The sequence below is a fragment of the Stenella coeruleoalba genome, assembly GCF_951394435.1.
Source record: "Stenella coeruleoalba genome assembly, contig: scaffold_28, whole genome shotgun sequence".
NCBI lineage: Eukaryota > Metazoa > Chordata > Mammalia > Artiodactyla > Delphinidae > Stenella > Stenella coeruleoalba.
The window spans coordinates 1100146-1118959 of NW_027645921.1; the positions used below are offsets into that span (position 1 = coordinate 1100146).

At 44.0% G+C, this 18814-nt stretch overlaps 1 long non-coding RNA gene across 24 annotated transcripts in view; it reads right to left on the minus strand.

Annotated features, from left to right (window-relative positions):
- Positions 1-18814, minus strand: part of LOC307181468 — a 1676472-nt gene that overhangs the window by 209133 nt on the left and 1448525 nt on the right. The window lies entirely within an intron of this gene.

Below are 18814 nucleotides of genomic sequence, written 5' to 3' on the forward strand. Positions count from 1 at the left end.
CTTTAACCTCCTGTTTGGCCCAGTTTGCAATATCTGCGGAAGATGAACAGGAATAGCGAGAACCAATGAGAGACTAGCTGGAGGTGTCTGGACGGGCAAATTTAACTCTCATTTCCCACCAGGAAGAGGAATTAACCAAAGGCTCAGCGTGCCGTGCCGGAACCAGATTAGGTCCTGAAGCCATCCTGCGGTGTTGCGGCCAGGTCACAAGAAAGCGAGTTGAAGAAAGGAGCTCAGGGGCACTGTAATTCACAAACCTGCAGAGTTATAAATGACAGCTATCGTCCAAAAATAGACTGAAGTAAGGCTGCCAAGAGGACTTGAAAGCGGGGCAGAATTGCAGGAAACCGATTTCAGGAGGTAGACTGGAATTGCATTGAAAGCATAGGAAAAGAGGCAGAACGTCCACAATGATGCACTTGGCCAAAACGGGCGTATGCGTTTTTTCCTGAATATATTCAGGAAAAAACGCATACGCCCGTTTTGGCCAACCAAGCAAGCTTGCAAAGGAAATCTGCACTACAATGAAGTCTCACTTCCCGCCGGTCAAAAGGGCCATCTGAAAAAAGTGTAAAATCCAGAAAGGCAGGACAGGCCATGGAGAACTGGGAGCCTTGTTATGCTGATGGGCGGGATGTAAATTGCCAACAACCACTCGGGAGAAGTGTATGGTGTTTCCTGAAACATCTAAAAAACAAAGCAACAGAGCCTAGGGCACTTCCACTTATGGTCCTATAGCTTAGGGAAATTAAAATCAAAAAGACACAGCCACCCCAAAGTTTGGAACGGCTCTGTTTACAAGAACCTCGTTTACAGTACAAGTTCAACATCGCAGAAAGTGAAAAATGGATAAAGAACTTGTGGTACTTACGTACAATGCAGTATCACTCAGCAATGAAATCTATGTCATCAGGCCCGTAGAAGCATAATGAGTAGATTCAGGTACGATGATTCTAACTGAAATAAGTCACACAGAAAAAGAAACATCATAAGATATCACTAATACACGGAATGTAAACTTGGCTACACAGGAACTGAATTCCAAAACAGAACAGGGTCTCAAATTTAGAAAACCCACTTATGCTTGCTTAAGGGGAAAGGTGAGTTGGGTTGCTGCATAAAACCAGAGATTGAAATGAGCACAGATAAAGTTCCTTAAGCCAAATATGGAATAGACAAGAGCTACTCCTTGGTCAACGAAATGGACTCAACACCGCATATTAAACGCCTAAGAATGTACCTGACTAGTAAGTATCTTAAAACCTATGGATTGCTATGTGTCCGAAAGAGAATCAAGCATGTGTACAGGGGCATAAACGCAGCAGTGATAGGATTGGAGAGGTTCGGTGAGCAAATGAAGACCCTTTGAAGTCATATTGCATGGTACCCATTCCACGGGTTTCAACTACCCAGGTTTTAGGTATTCTTCCTTCAGCTAAAACATGCATGTGGAACCCAAGTAAGATCAACCGTGTGAATGGGAGACGTGTTCAAATATGTCTCAGTTTTCCTCCCCTGGTACTCGGGTGCAACATTCCAGACGCTTTACTAACACTCTCCTCACTTGGAGAGTCAGCGCCTTTAACCTCCTGTTTGGCCCAGTTTGCAATTTCTGCGGAAGATGAACAGGAATAGCGAGAACCAATGAGAGGCTAGCTGGAGGTGTCTGGACGGGCAAATTTAACTCTCATTTCCCACCAGGAAGAGGAATTAACCAAAGGCTCAGCGTGCCGTACCGGAACCAGATTAGAGCCTGAAGCCATCCTGCGGTGTTGCGGCCAGCTCAAAAGAAAGCGAGTTGAACAAAGGAGCTCAGGGGCACTGTAATTCACAAACCTGCAGAGTTATAAATGACAGCTATCGTCCAAAAATAGACTGAAGTAAGGCTGCCAAGAGGACTTGAAAGCGGGGCAGAATTGCAGGAAACCGATTTCAGGAGGTAGACAGGAATTGCATTGAAAGCATAGGAAAAGAGGCAGAACGTCCACAATGATGCACTTGGCCAAAAAGGGCGTATGCGTTTTTTCCTGAATATATTCAGGAAAAAACGCATACGCCCTTTTTGGCCAACCAAGCAAGCTTGCAAAGGAAATCTGCACTACAATGAAGTCTCACTTCCCCCCGGTCAAAAGGGCCATCTGAAAAAAGTGTAAAATCCAGAAAGGCAGGACAGGCCATGGAGAACTGGGAGCCTTGTTATGCTGATGGGCGGGATGTAAATTGCCAACAGACACTGGGGAGAAGTGTATGGTGTTTCCTGAAACATCTAAAAAACAAAGCAACAGAGCCTAGGGCACTGCCACTTATGGTCCTATAGCTTAGGGAAATTAAAATCAAAAAGACACAGCCACCCCAAAGTTTGGGACGGCTCTGTTTACAAGAACCTCGTTTACAGTACAAGTTCAACATCGCAGAAAGTGAAAAATGGATAAAGAAGTTGTGGTATTTACTTACAAAGCAATATCACTCAGCAATGAAATCTGTGTCATCAGACCCTTAGCAGCACAATGAGTGGATTCAGGTATGATGATTCTAACTGAAGTAAGTCACACAGAAAAAGAAACATCATAAGATATCACTAATACACGGAATGTAAACTTGGCTACACAGGAACTGAATTACAGAACAGAACAGGGTCTCAAATTTAGAAAACCAACTTATGCTTGCTTAAGGGTAAAGGTGAGTTGGGGTGCTGCATAAAACCAGAGATTGAAATGAGCACAGATAAAGTTCCTTAAGTCAAATATGGAATAGACAAGAGCTACTCCTTGCTCAACGAAATGGACTCAACACCCCATATTAAACGCCTAAGAATGTTCCTGACTAGTAAGTATCTTAAAACCTATGGATTGCTATGTCTCCAAAAGAGAATCAAGCATGTGTACAGGGGCATAAACGCAGCAGTGATAGGATTGGAGAGGTTCGGTGCGCAATTGAAGACACTTTGAAGTCATATTGCATGGTACCCATTCCACGGGTTTCAACTACCCAGGTTTAAGGTATTCTTCCTTCAGCTAAAACATGCATGTGGAACCTAGAGTATGATCAACCATGTGATCGGGAGACGTGTTCAAATATGTCTCAGTTTTCGTACCCTGGTACTCGGGTGCAACATTCCAGACGCTTTACTAACACTCTCCCGACTTGGAGAGTCAGTCCCTTTAACCTCCTGTTTGGCCCAGTTTGCAATTTCTGCGGAAGATGAACAGGAATAGCGAGAACCAATGAGAGACTAGCTGGAGGTGTCTGGACGGGCAAATTTAACTCTCATTTCCCACCAGGAAAAGGAAATAACCAAAGGCTCAGCGTGCCGTGCCGGAACCAGATTAGGGCCTGAAGCCATCCTGCGGTGTTGCGGCCAGGTCACAAGAAAGCAAGTTGAAGAAAGGAGCTCAGGGGCACTGTAATTCACAAACCTGCAGAGTTATAAATGACAGCTATCGTCCAAAAATAGACTGAAGTAAGGCTGCCAAGAGGACTTGAAAGCGGGGCAGAATTGCAGGAAACCGATTTCAGGAGGTAGACTGGAATTGCATTGAAAGCATAGGAAAAGAGGCAGAACGTCCACAATGATGCACTTGGCCAAAAAGTGCGTATGCGTTTTTTCCTGAATATATTCAGGAAAAAACGCATACGCCCTTTTTGGCCAACCAAGCAAGCTTGCAAAGGAAATCTGCACTACAATGAAGTCTCACTTCCCCCCGGTCAAAAGGGCCATCTGAAAAAAGTGTAAAATCCAGAAAGGCAGGACAGGCCATGGAGAACTGGGAGCCTTGTTATGCTGATGGGCGGGATGTAAATTGCCAACAGCCACTCGGGAGAAGTGTATGGTGTTTCCTGAAACATCTAAAAAACTAAGCAACAGAACCTAGGGCACTTCCACTTATGGTCCTATAGCTTAGGGAAATTAAAATCAAAAAGACACAGCCACCCCAAAGTTTGGAATGGCTCCGTTTACAAGAACCTCGTTTACAGTACAAGTTCAACATCGCAGAAAGTGAAAAATGGATAAAGAAGTTGTGGTATTTACTTACAAAGCAATATCACTCAGCAATGAAATCTGTGTCATCAGGCCCTTAGCAGCACAATGAGTGGATTCAGGTATGATGATTCTAACTGAAGTAAGTCACACAGAAAAAGAAACATCATAAGATATCAGTAATACACGGAATGTAAACTTGGCTACACAGGAACTGAATTACAGAACAGAACAGGGTCTCAAATTTAGAAAACCAACTTATGCTTGCTTAAGGGGAAAGGTGAGTTGGGGTGCTGCATAAAACCAGAGATTGAAATGAGCACAGATAAAGTTCCTTAAGTCAAATATGGAATAGACAAGAGCTACTCCTTGCTCAACGAAATGGACTCAACACCGCATATTAAACGCCTAAGAATGTACCTGACTAGTAAGTATCTTAAAAACCTATGGATTGCTATGTCTCCGAAAGAGAATCAAGCATGTGTACAGGGGCATAAACGCAGCAGTGATAGGATTGGAGAGGTTCGGTGAGCAAATGAAGACCCTTTGAAGTCATATTGCATGGTACCCATTCCACGGGTTTCAACTACCCAGGTTTAAGGTATTCTTCCTTCAGCTAAAACATGCATGTGGAACCTAGAGTATGATCAACCATGTGATCAGGAGACGTGTTCAAATATGTCTCAGTTTTCATACCCTGGTACTCGGGTGCAACATTCCAGACGCTTTACTAACACTCTCCCGACTTGGAGAGTCAGTCCCTTTAACCTCCTGTTTGGCCCAGTTTGCAATTTCTGCGGAAGATGAACAGGAATAGCGAGAACCAATGAGAGACTAGCTGGAGGTGTCTGGACGGGCAAATTTAACTCTCATTTCCCACCAGGAAGAGGAATTAACCAAAGGCTCAGCGTGCCGTGCCGGAACCAGATTAGGTCCTGAAGCCATCCTGCGGTGTTGCGGCCAGGTCACAAGAAAGCGAGTTGAAGAAAGGAGCTCAGGGGCACTGTAATTCACAAACCTGCAGAGTTATAAATGACAGCTATCGTCCAAAAATAGACTGAAGTAAGGCTGCCAAGAGGACTTGAAAGCGGGGCAGAATTGCAGGAAACCGATTTCAGGAGGTAGACTGGAATTGCATTGAAAGCATAGGAAAAGAGGCAGAACGTCCACAATGATGCACTTGGCCAAAAAGGGCGTATGCGTTTTTTCCTGAATATATTCAGGAAAAAACGCATACGCCCTTTTTGGCCAACCAAGCAAGCTTGCAAAGGAAATCTGCACTACAATGAAGTCTCACTTCCCCCCGGTCAAAAGGGCCATCTGAAAAAAGTGTAAAATCCAGAAAGGCAGGACAGGCCATGGAGAACTGGGAGCCTTGTTATGCTGATGGGCGGGATGTAAATTGCCAACAACCACTCGGGAGAAGTGTATGGTGTTTCCTGAAACATCTAAAAAACAAAGCAACAGAGCCTAGGGCATTTCAACTTATGGTCCTATAGCTTAGGGAAATTAAAATCAAAAAGACACAGCCACCCCAAAGTTTGGAACGGCTCTGTTTACAAGAACCTCGTTTACAGTACAAGTTCAACATCGCAGAAAGTGAAAAATGGATAAAGAACTTGTGGTACTTATGTACAATGCAGTATCACTCAGCAATGAAATCTATGTCATCAGGCCCTTAGCAGCATAATGAGTGGATTCAGGTACGATGATTCTAACTGAAGTAAGTCACACAGAAAAAGAAACATCATAAGATATCAGTAATACACGGAATGTAAACTTGGCTACACAGGAACTGAATTACAGAACAGAACAGGGTCTCAAATTTAGAAAACCAACTTATGCTTGCTTAAGGGTAAAGGTGAGTTGGGGTGCTGCATAAAACCAGAGATTGAAATGAGCACAGATAAAGTTCCTTAAGTCAAATATGGAATAGACAAGAACTACTCCTTGCTCAACGAAATGGACTCAACACCGCATATTAAACGCCTAAGAATGTACCTGACTAGTAAGTATCTTAAAAACCTATGGATTGCTATGTCTCCGAAAGAGAATCAAGCATGTGTACAGGGGCATAAACGCAGGAGTGATAGGATTGGAGAGGTTCGGTGAGCAAATGAAGACCCTTTGAAGTCATATTGCATGGTACCCATTACACGGGTCTTAACTCTCCAGGTTTAAGGTATTCTTCCTTCAGCTAAAACATGCATGTGGAACCCAAGTATGATCAACCATGTGAACGGGAGACGTGTTCAAATATGTCTCAGTTTTCCTCCCCTGGTACTCGGGTGCAACATTCCAGACGCTTTACTAACACTCTCCCCACTTGGAGAGTCAGCGCCTTTAACCTCCTGTTTGGCCCAGTTTGCAATTTCTGCGGAAGATGAACAGGAATAGCGAGAACCAATGAGAGGCTAGCTGGAGGTGTCTGGACGGGCAAATTTAACTCTCATTTCCCACCAGGAAGAGGAAATAACCAAAGGCTCAGCGTGCCGTGCCGGAACCAGATTAGAGCCTGAAGCCATCCTGCGGTGTTGCGGCCAGCTCAAAAGAAAGCGAGTTGAAGAAAGGAGCCCAGGGACACTGTAATTCACAAACCTGCAGACTTATAAATGACAGCTATCGTCCAAAAATAGACTGAAGTAAGGCTGCCAAGAGGACTTGAAAGCAGGGCAGCATTGCAGGAAACCGATTTCAGGAGGTAGACTGGAATTGCATTGAAAGCATAGGAAAAGAGGCAGAACGTCCACAATGATGCACTTGGCCAAAAAGGGCGTATGCGTTTTTTCCTGAATATATTCAGGAAAAAACGCATACGCCCTTTTTGGCCAACCAAGCAAGCTTGCAAAGGAAATCTGCACTACAATGAAGTCTCACTTCCCCCGGGTCAAAAGGGCCATCTGAAAAAAGTGTAAAATCCAGAAAGGCAGGACAGGCCATGGAGAACTGGGAGCCTTGTTATGCTGATGGGCGGGATGTAAATTGCCAACAACCACTCGGGAGAAGTGTATGGTGTTTCCTGAAACATCTAAAAAACAAAGCAACAGAGCCTAGGGCACTTCCACTTATGGTCCTATAGCTTAGGGAAATTAAAATCAAAAAGACACAGCCACCCCAAAGTTTGGAACGGCTCTGTTTACAAGAACCTCGTTTACAGTACAAGTTCAACATCGCAGAAAGTGAAAAATGGATAAAGAAGTTGTGGTATTCACTTACAAAGCAATATCACTCAGCAATGAAATCTATGTCATCAGACCCTTAGCATCACAATGAGTGGATTCAGGTATGATGATTCTAACTGAAATAAGTCACACAGAAAAAGAAACATCATAAGATATCAGTAATACACGGAATGTAAACTTGGCTACACAGGAACTGAATTACAGAACAGAACAGGGTCTCAAATTTAGAAAACCAACTTATGCTTGCTTAAGGGTAAAGGTGAGTTGGGGTGCTGCATAAAACCAGAGATTGAAATGAGCACAGATAAAGTTCCTTAAGCCAAATATGGAATAGACAAGAGCTACTCCTTGCTCAACGAAATGGACTCAACACCCCATATTAAACGCCTAAGAATGTTACTGACTAGTAAGTATCTTAAAACCTATGGATTGCTATGTCTCCAAAAGAGAATCAAGCATGTGTACAGGGGCATAAACGCAGCAGTGATAGGATTGGAGAGGTTCGGTGCGCAAAGGAAGACCCTTTGAAGTCATATTGCATGGTACCCATTCCACGGGTTTCAACTACCCAGGTTTAAGGTATTCTTCCTTCAGCTAAAACATGCATGTGGAACCCAAGTATGATCAACCATGTGAACGGGAGACGTGTTCAAATATGTCTCAGTTTTCCTCCCCTGGTACTCGGGTGCAACATTCCAGACGCTTTACTAACACTCTCCCCACTTGGAGAGTCAGCGCCTTTAACCTCCTGTTTGGCCCAGTTTGCAATTTCTGCGGAAGATGAACAGGAATAGCGAGAACCAATGAGAGACTAGCTGGAGGTGTCTGAACGGGCAAATTTAACTCTCATTTCCCACCAGGAAGAGGAAATAACCAAAGGCTCAGCGTGCCGTGCCGGAACCAGATTACGTCCTGAAGCCATCCTGCGGTGTTGCGGCCAGGTCACAAGAAAGTGAGTTGAAGAAAGGAGCTCAGGGGCACTGTAATTCACAAACCTGCAGAGTTATAAATGACAGCTATCGTCCAAAAATAGACTGAAGTAAGGCTGCCAAGAGGACTTGAAAGCGGGGCAGAATTGCAGGAAACCGATTTCAGGAGGTAGACTGGAATTGCATTGAAAGCATAGGAAAAGAGGCAGAACGTCCACAATGATGCACTTGGCCAAAAAGGGCGTATGCGTTTTTTCCTGAATATATTCAGGAAAAAACGCATACGCCCTTTTTGGCCAACCAAGCAAGCTTGCAAAGGAAATCTGCACTACAATGAAGTCTCACTTCCCCCCGGTCAAAAGGGCCATCTGAAAAAAGTGTAAAATCCAGAAAGGCAGGACAGGCCATGGAGAACTGGGAGCCTTGTTATGCTGATGTGCGGGATGTAAATTGCCAACAACCACTCGGGAGAAGTGTATGGTGTTTCCTGAAACATCTAAAAAACAAAGCAACAGAGCCTAGGGCATTTCCACTTATGGTCCTATAGCTTAGGGAAATTAAAATCAAAAAGACACAGCCACCCCAAAGTTTGGAACGGCTCTGTTTACAAGAACCTCGTTTACAGTACAAGTTCAACATCGCAGAAAGTGAAAAATGGATAAAGAACTTGTGGTACTTACGTACAATGCAGTATCACTCAGCAATGAAATCTATGTCATCAGGCCCGTAGCAGCATAATGAGTAGATTCAGGTACGATGATTCTAACTGAAATAATTCACACAGAAAAAGAAACATCATAAGATATCACTAATACACGGAATGTAAACTTGGCTACACAGGAACTGAATTACAGAACAGAACAGGGTCTCAAATTTAGAAAACCAACTTATGCTTGCTTAAGGGTAAAGGTGAGTTGGGGTGCTGCATAAAACCAGAGATTGAAATGAGCACAGATAAAGTTCCTTAAGCCAAATATGGAATAGACAAGAGCTACTCCTTGCTCAACGAAATGGACTCAACACCCCATATTAAACACCTAAGAATGTACCTGACTAGTAAGTATCTTAAAACCTATGGATTGCTATGTCTCCAAAAGAGAATCAAGCGTGTGTACAGGGGAATAAACACAGCAGTGATAGGATTGGAGAGGTTCGGTGAGCAAATGAAGACCCTTTGAAGTCATATTGCATGGTACCCATTCCACGGGTCTCTACTCTCCATGTTTAAGGTAATCTTCCTTCAGCTAAAACATGCATGTGGAACCCAGAGTATGATCAACCATGTGAACGGGAGACGTGTTCAAATATGTCTCAGTTTTCCTCCCCTGGTACTCGGGTGCAACATTCCAGACGCTTTACTAACACTCTCCCGACTTGGAGAGTCAGTCCCTTTAACCTCCTGTTTGGCCCAGTTTGCAAGTTCTGCGGAAGATGAACAGGAATAGCGAGAACCAATGAGAGGCTAGCTGGAGGTGTCTGGACGGGCAAATTTAACTCTCATTTCCCACCAGGAAGAGGAAATAACCAAAGGCTCAGCGTGCCGTACCGGAACCAGATTAGGGCCTGAAGCCATCCTGCGGTGTTGCGGCCAGCTCAAAAGAAAGCGAGTTGAAGAAAGGAGCCCAGGGACACTGTAATTCACAAACCTGCAGAGTTATAAATGACAGTTATCGTCCAAAAATACACTGAAGTAAGGCTGCCAAGAGGACTTGAAAGCGGGGCAGAATTGCAGGAAACCGATTTCAGGAGGTAGACTGGAATTGCATTGAAAGCATAGGAAAAGAGGCAGAACGTCCACAATGATGCACTTGGCCAAAAAGGGCGTATGCGTTTTTTCCTGAATATATTCAGGAAAAAAGGCATACGCCCTTTTTGGCCAACCAAGCAAGCTTGCAAAGGAAATCTGCACTACAATGAAGTCTCACTTCCCCCCGGTCAAAAGGGCCATCTGAAAAAAGTGTAAAATCCAGAAAGGCAGGACAGGCCATGGAGAACTGGGAGCCTTGTTATGCTGATGGGCGGGATGTAAATTGCCAACAACCACTCGGGAGAAGTGTATGGTGTTTCCTGAAACATGTAAAAAACAAAGCAACAGAACCTAGGGCACTTCCACTTATGGTCCTATAGCTTAGGGAAATTAAAATCAAAAAGACACAGCCACCCCAAAGTTTGGGACGCCTCTGTTTACAAGAACCTCCTTTACAGTACAAGTTCAACATCGCAGAAAGTGAAAAATGGATAAAGAAGTTGTGGTATTTACTTACAAAGCAATATCACTCAGCAATGAAATCTGTGTCATCAGGCCCTTAGCAGCACAATGAGTGGATTCAGGTATGATGATTCTAACTGAAGTAAGTCACACAGAAAAAGAAACATCATAAGATATCAGTAGTACACGGAATGTAAACTTGGCTACACAGGAACTGAATTACAGAACAGAACAGGGACTCAAATTTAGAAAACCAACTTATGCTTGCTTAAGGGGAAAGGTGAGTTGGGGTGCTGCATAAAACCAGAGATTGAAATGAGCACAGATAAAGTTCCTTAAGCCAAATATGGAATAGACAAGAGCTACTCCTTGCTCAACGAAATGGACTCAACACGCCATATTAAATGCCTAAGAACGTACCTGACTAGTAAGTATCTTAAAACCTATGGATTGCTATGTGTCCAAAAGAGAATCAAGCGTGTGTACAGGGGCATAAACGCAGCAGTGATAGGATTGGAGGGGTTCGGTGAGCAAATGAAGACCCTTTGAAGTCATATTGCATGGTACCCATTCCACGGGTCTCAACTCTCCAGGTTTAAGGTATTCTTCCTTCAGCTAAAACATGCATGTGGAACCCAGAGTATGATCAACCATGTGAACGGGAGACGTGTTCAAATATGTCTCAGTTTTCCTCCCCTGGTACTCGGGTGCAACATTCCAGACGCTTTACTAACACTCTCCCGACTTGGAGAGTCAGTCCCTTTAACCTCCTGTTTGGCCCAGTTTGCAATTTCTGCGGAAGATGAACAGGAATAGCGAGAACCAATGAGAGACTAGCTGGAGGTGTCTGGACGGGCAAATTTAACTCTCATTTCCCACCAGGAAGAGGAATTAACCAAAGGCTCAGCGTGCCGTGCCGGAACCAGATTAGGGCCTGAAGCCATCCTGCGGTGTTGCGGCCAGGTCACAAGAAAGCGAGTTGAAGAAAGGAGCTCAGGGGCACTGTAATTCACAAACCTGCAGAGTTATAAATGACAGCTATCGTCCAAAAATAGACTGAAGTAAGGCTGCCAAGAGGACTTGAAAGCGGGGCAGAATTGCAGGAAACCGATTTCAGGAGGTAGACTGGAATTGCATTGAAAGCATAGGAAAAGAGGCAGAACGTCCACAATGATGCACTTGGCCAAAAAGGGCGTATGCGTTTTTTCCTGAATATGTTCAGGAAAAAAGGCATACGCCCTTTTTGGCCAACCAAGCAAGCTTGCAAAGGAAATCTGCACTACAATGAAGTCTCACTTCCCCCCGGTCAAAAGGGCCATCTGAAAAAAGTGTAAAATCCAGAAAGGCAGGACAGGCCATGGAGAACTGGGAGCCTTGTTATGCTGATGGGCGGGATGTAAATTGCCAACAGACACTCGGGAGAAGTGTATGGTGTTTCCTGAAACATCTAAAAAACAAAGCAACAGAGCCTAGGGCACTGCCACTTATGGTCCTATAGCTTAGGGAAATTAAAATCAAAAAGACACAGCCACCCCAAAGTTTGGAACGGCTCTGTTTACAAGAACCTCGTTTACAGTACAAGTTCAACATCGCAGAAAGTGAAAAATGGATAAAGAAGTTGTGGTATTTACTTACAAAGCAATATCACTCAGCAATGAAATCTGTGTCATCAGGCCCTTAGCAGCACAATGAGTGGATTCAGGTATGATGATTCTAACTGAAATAAGTCACACAGAAAAAGAAACATCATAAGATATCAGTAGTACACGGAATGTAAACTTGGCTACACAGGAACTGAATTACAGAACAGAACAGGGACTCAAATTTAGAAAACCAACTTATGCTTGCTTAAGGGGAAAGGTGAGTTGGGGTGCTGCATAAAACCAGAGATTGAAATGAGCACAGATAAAGTTCCTTAAGTCAAATATGGAATAGACAAGACCTACTCCTTGCTCAACGAAATGGACTCAACACCGCATATTAAACGCCTAAGAATGTACCTGACTAGTAAGTATCTTAAAACCTATGGATTGCTATGTCTCTGAAAGAGAATCAAACATGTGTACAGGGGCATAAACGCAGCAGTGATAGGATTGGAGAGGTTCGGTGAGCAAATGAAGACCCTTTGAAGTCATATTGCATGGTACCCATTCCACGGGTTTCAACTACCCAGGTTTAAGGTATTCTTCCTTCAGCTAAAACATGCATGTGGAACCTAGAGTATGATCAACCATGTGATCGGGAGACGTGTTCAAATATGTCTCAGTTTTCGTACCCTGGTACTCGGGTGCAACATTCCAGACGCTTTACTAACACTCTCCCGACTTGGAGAGTCAGTCCCTTTAACCTCCTGTTTGGCCCAGTTTGCAATTTCTGCGGAAGATGAACAGGAATAGCGAGAACCAATGAGAGACTAGCTGGAGGTGTCTGGACGGGCAAATTTAACTCTCATTTCCCACCAGGAAGAGGAAATAACCAAAGGCTCAGCATGCCGTGCCGGAACCAGATTAGGGCCTGAAGCCATCCTGCGGTGTTGCGGCCAGGTCACAAGAAAGCGAGTTGAAGAAAGGAGCTCAGGGGCACTGTAATTCACAAACCTGCAGACTTATAAATGACAGCTATCGTCCAAAAATAGACTGAAGTAAGGCTGCCAAGAGGACTTGAAAGCGGGGCAGAATTGCAGGAAACCGATTTCAGGAGGTAGACTGGAATTGCATTGAAAGCATAGGAAAAGAGGCAGAACGTCCACAATGATGCACTTGGCCAAAAAGGGCATATGCGTTTTTTCCTGAATATATTCAGGAAAAAACGCATACGCCCTTTTTGGCCAACCAAGCAAGCTTGCAAAGGAAATCTGCACTACAATGAAGTCTCACTTCCCCCCGGTCAAAAGGGCCATCTGAAAAAAGTGTAAAATCCAGAAAGGCAGCACAGGCCATGGAGAACTGGGAGCCTTGTTATGCTGATGGGCGGGATGTAAATTGCCAACAGACACTGGGGAGAAGTGTATGGTGTTTCCTGAAACATCTAAAAAACAAAGCAACAGAGCCTAGGACACTGCCACTTATGGTCCTATAGTTTAGGGAAATTAAAATCAAAAAGACACAGCCACCCCAAAGTTTGGGACGCCTCTGTTTACAAGAACCTCGTTTACAGTACAAGTTCAACATCGCAGAAAGTGAAAAATGGATAAAGAAGTTGTGGTATTTACTTACAAAGCAATATCACTCAGCAATGAATTCTATGTCATCAGGCCCCTAGCATCACAATGAGTGGATTCAGGTATGATGATTCTAACTGAAATAAGTCACACAGAAAAAGAAACATCATAAGATATCAGTAATACACGGAATGTAAACTTGGCTACACAGGAACTGAATTACAGAACAGAACAGGGTCTCAAATTTAGAAAACCAACTTATGCTTGCTTAAGGGGAAAGGTGAGTTGGGGTGCTGCATAAAACCAGAGATTGAAATGAGCACAGATAAAGTTCCTTAAGCCAAATATGGAATAGACAAGAGCTACTCCTTGCTCAACGAAATGGACTCAAAACCCCATATTAAACGCCTAAGAATGTACCTGACTAGTAAGTATCTTAAAACCTATGGATTGCTATGTCTCCGAAAGAGAATCAAGCGTGTGTACAGGGGAATAAACGCAGCAGTGATAGGATTGGAGAGGTTCGGTGAGCAAATGAAGACCCTTTGAAGTCATATTGCATGGTACCCGTTACACGGGTCTCAACTCTCCAGGTTTAAGGTATTCTTCCTTCATCTAAAACATGCATGTGGAACCCAGAGTATGATCAACCATGTGATCGGGAGACGTGTTCAAATATGTCTCAGTTTTCCTCCCCTGGTACTCGGGTGCAACATTCCAGACGCTTTACTAACACTCTCCCGACTTGGAGAGTCAGTCCCTTTAACCTCCTGTTTGGCCCAGTTTGCAATTTCTGCGGAAGATGAACAGGAATAGCGAGAACCAATGAGAGGCTAGCTGGAGGTGTCTGGACGGGCAAATTTAACTCTCATTTCCCACCAGGAAGAGGAATTAACCAAAGGCTCAGCATGCCAGGCCGGAACCAGATTAGGGCCTGAAGCCATCCTGCGGTGTTGCGGCCAGGTCACAAGAAAGCGAGTTGAAGAAAGGAGCTCAGGGACACTGTAATTCACAAACCTGCAGAGTTATAAATGACAGCTATCGTCCAAAAATAGACTGAAGTAAGGCTGCCAAGAGGACTTGAAAGCGGGGCAGAATTGCAGGAAACCGATTTCAGGAGGTAGACTGGAATTGCATTGAAAGCATAGGAAAAGAAGCAGAACGTCCACAATGATGCACTTGGCCAAAAAGGGCGTATGCGTTTTTTCCTGAATATATTCAGGAAAAAACGCATACGCCCTTTTTGGCCAACCAAGCAAGCTTGCAAAGGAAATCTGCACTACAATGAAGTCTCACTTCCCCCCGGTCAAAAGGGCCATCTGAAAAAAGTGTAAAATCCAGAAAGGCAACAGGCCATTGAGAACTGGGAGCCTTGTTATGCTGATGGGCGGGATGTAAATTGCCAACAGACACTTGGGAGAAGTGTATGGTGTTTCCTGAAACATCTAAAAAACAAAGCAACAGAGCCTAGGGCACTTCCACTTATGGTCCTATAGCTTACGGAAATTAAAATCAAAAACACACAGCCACCCCAATGTTTGGGACGCCTCCGTTTACAAGAACCTCGTTTACCATACAAGTTCAATATCACAGAAAGTGAAAAATGGATAAAGAACTTGTGGTACTTACGTACAATGCAGTATCACTCAGCAATGAAATCTATGTCATCAGGCCCGTAGCAGCATAATGAGTGGATTAAGGTACGATGATTCTAACTGAAATAAGTCACACAGAAAAAGAAACATCATAAGATATCAGTAATACACGGAATGTAAACTTGGCTACACAGGAACTGCATTCCAAAACAGAACAGGGTCTCAAATTTAGAAAACCAACTTATGCTTGCTTAAGGGGAAAGGTGAGTTGGGGTGCTGCATAAAACCAGAGATTGAAATGAGCACAGATAAAGTTCCTTAAGCCAAATATGGAATAGACAAGAGCTACTCCTTGCTCAACGAAATGGACTCAACACCCCATATTAAACGCCTAAGAATGTACCTGACTAGTAAGTATCTTAAAACCTATGGATTGCTATGTCTCCAAAAGAGAATCAAGCGTGTGTACAGGGGCATAAACGCAGCAGTGATAGGATTGGAGAGGTTCGGTGAGCAAATGAAGACCCTTTGAAGTCATATTGCATGGTACCAATTCCACGGGTCTCAACTCTCCAGGTTTAAGGTATTCTTCCTTCAGCTAAAACATGCATGTGGAACCCAGAGTATGATCAACCATGTGAACGGGAGACGTGTTCAAATATGTCTCAGTTTTCCTCCCCTGGTACTCGGGTGCAACATTCCAGACGCTTTACTAACACTCTTCCGACTTGGAGAGTCAGTCCCTTTAACCTCCTGTTTGGCCCAGTTTGCAATTTCTGCGGAAGATGAACAGGAATAGCGAGAACCAATGAGAGAGTAGCTGGAGGTGTCTGGACGGGCAAATTTAACTCTCATTTCCCACCAGGAAGAGGAATTAACCAAAGGCTCAGCGTGCCGTGCCGGAACCAGATTAGGGCCTGAAGCCATCCTGCGGTGTTGCGGCCAGGTCACAAGAAAGCAAGTTGAAGAAAGGAGCTCAGGGGCACTGTAATTCACAAACCTGCAGAGTTATAAATGACAGCTATCGTCCAAAAATAGACTGAAGTAAGGCTGCCAAGAGGACTTGAAAGCGGGGCAGAATTGCAGGAAACCGATTGCAGGAGGTAGACTGGAATTGCATTGAAAGCATAGGAAAAGAGGCAGAACGTCCACAATGATGCACTTGGCCAAAATGGGCGTATGCGTTTTTTCCTGAATATATTCAGGAAAAAAGGCATACGCACTTTTTGGCCAACCAAGCAAGCTTGCAAGCGAAATCTGCACTACAATGAAGTCTCACTTCCCCCCGGTCAAAAGGGCCATCTGAAAAAAGTGTAAAATCCAGAAAGGCAGGACAGGCCATGGAGAACTGGGAGCCTTGTTATGCTGATGGGCGGGATGTAAATTGCCAACAGACACTCGGGAGAAGTGTATGGTGTTTCCTGAAACATCTAAAAAACAAAGCAACAGAGCCTAGGGCACTGCCACTTATGGTCCTATAGCTTAGGGAAATTAAAATCAAAAAGACACAGCCACCCCAAACTTTCGAACGGCTCTGTTTACAAGAACCTCGTTTACAGTACAAGTTCAACATCGCAGAAAGTGAAAAATGGATAAAGAAGTTGTGGTAATTACTTACAAAGCAATATCACTCAGCAATGAAATCTGTGTCATCAGGCCCGTAGCAGCACAATGAGTGGATTCAGGTATGATGATTCTAACTGAAATAAGTCACACAGAAAAGAAACATCATAAGATATCAGTAATACACGGAATGTAAACTTGGCTACACAGGAACTGAATTACAGAACAGAACAGGGTCTCAAATTTAGAAAACCAACTTATGCTTGCTTAAGGGGAAAGGTGAGTTGGGGTGCTGCATAAAACCAGAGATTGAAATGAGCACAGATAAAGTTCCTTAAGCCAAATATGGAATAGACAAGAGCTACTCCTTGCTGAACGAAATGGACTCAACACCGCATATTAAACGCCTAAGAATGTACCTGACTAGTAAGTATCGGAAAACCTATGGATTGCTATGTCTCCGAAAGAGAATCAAGCATGTGTACAGGGGCATAAACGCAGCAGTGATAGGATTGGAGAGGTTCGGTGAGCAAATGAAGACCCTTTGAAGTCATATTGCATGGTACGCATTACACGGGTCTCAACTCTCCAGGTTTAAGGTATTCTTCCTTCAGCTAAAACATGCATGTGGAACCTAGAGTATGATCAACCATGCGATCGGGAGACGTGTTCAAATATGTCTCAGTTTTCCTCCCCTGGTACTCGGGTGCAACATTCCAGACGCTTTACTAACACTCTCCCCACTTGGAGAGTAAGCGCCTTTAACCTCCTGTTTGGCCCAGTTTGCATTTTCTGCGGAAGATGAACAGGAATAGCGAGAACCAATGAGAGGCTAGCTGGAGGTGTCTGGACAGGCAAATTTAACTCTCATTTCCCACCAGGAAGAGGAATTAACCAAAGGCTCAGCGTGCCGTGCCAGAACCAGATTAGGGCCTGAAGCCATCCTGCGGTGTTTCGGCCAGGTCACAAGAAAGCGAGCTGAAGAAAGGAGCTCAGGGGCACTGTAATTCACAAACCTGCAGACTTATAAATGACAGCTATCGTCCAAAAATAGACTGAAGTAAGGCTGCCAAGAGGACTTGAAAGCGGGGCAGAATTGCAGGAAACCGATTTCAGGAGGTAGACTGGAATTGCATTGAAAGCATAGGAAAAGAGGCAGAACGTCCACAATGATGCACTTGGCCAAAAAGGGCGTATGCGTTTTTTCCTGAATATATTCAGGAAAAAACGCATACGCCCTTTTTGGCCAAGCAAGCAAGCTTGCAAAGGAAATCTGCACTACAATGAAGTCTCACTTCCCCCCGGTCAAAAGGGCCATCTGAAAAAAGTGTAAAATCCAGAAAGGCAGGACAGGCCATGGAGAACTGGGAGCCTTGTTATGCTGATGGGCGGGATGTAAATTGCCAACAACCACTCAGGAGAAGTGTATGGTGTTTCCTGAAACATCTAAAAAACAAAGCAACAGAGCCTAGGGCATTTCAACTTATGGTCCTATAGCTTAGGGAAATTAAAATCAAAAAGACACAGCCACCCCAAAGTTTGGAACGGCTCTGTTTACAAGAACCTCGTTTACAGTACAAGTTCAACATTGTAGAAAGTGAAAAATGGATAAAGAAGTTGTGGTATTTACTTACAAAGCAATATCACTCAGCAATGAAATCTGTGTCATCAGGCCCTTAGCAGCACAATGAGTGGATTCAGGTACGATGATTCTAACTGAAATAAGTCACACAGAAAAAGAAACATCATAAGATATCAGTAATACACGGAATGGAAACTTGGCTACACAGGAACTGAATTACAGAACAGAACAGGGTCTCAAATTTAGAAAACCAACTTATGCTTGCTTAAGGGTAAAGGTGAGTTGGGGTGCTGCATAAAACCAGAGATTGAAATGAGCACAGATAAAGTTCCTTAAGCCAAATATGGAATAGACAAGAGCTACTCCTTGCTCAACGAAATGGACTCAACACCCCATATTAAACGCCTAAAAATGTACCTGACTAGTAAGTATCTTAAAACCTATGGATTGCTATGTCTCCAAAAGAGAATCAAGCGTGTGTACAGGGGCATAAACGCAGCAGTTATAGGATTGGAGAGGTTCGGTGAGCAAATGAAGACCCTTTGAAGTCATATTGCATGGTACCCATTACACGGGTCTCAACTCTCCAGGTTTAAGGTATTCTTCCTTCAGCTA